The following is a 276-nucleotide window of genomic DNA, read 5'->3' as shown; positions in this document are numbered from 1 at the left end:
GGCGCCGGGGACACGCTGCCCTGGAACCTGGGCAAGCACCAGCGCTCCCAGCGCGCCAAGGCTGCCGCGGGCAACGGGACGGTGCTGGACCCCGCCGAGAGAGCCGTCATCCGCATCGCAGGTACAGCCGGGACCGGGGCCGGGACGGGATGTGACCGGGGGGGATGGGACGTGTCTGGGGGTCTCAGCGTGCGCGGGGGGCTCCAGCGCGGTGGGATGGAGGGGCCGGAGGTGCCCGGAGGACCGTGGGGCGATGCCACGGGGTGATGTGGGAGA

Source organism: Neopelma chrysocephalum, unplaced genomic scaffold, assembly GCF_003984885.1.
Source record: "Neopelma chrysocephalum unplaced genomic scaffold, ASM398488v2 Primary Assembly neopelma1_228, whole genome shotgun sequence".
Classification (NCBI taxonomy): Eukaryota; Metazoa; Chordata; class Aves; order Passeriformes; family Pipridae; genus Neopelma; species Neopelma chrysocephalum.
This window is presented reverse-complemented; position numbering follows the sequence as displayed.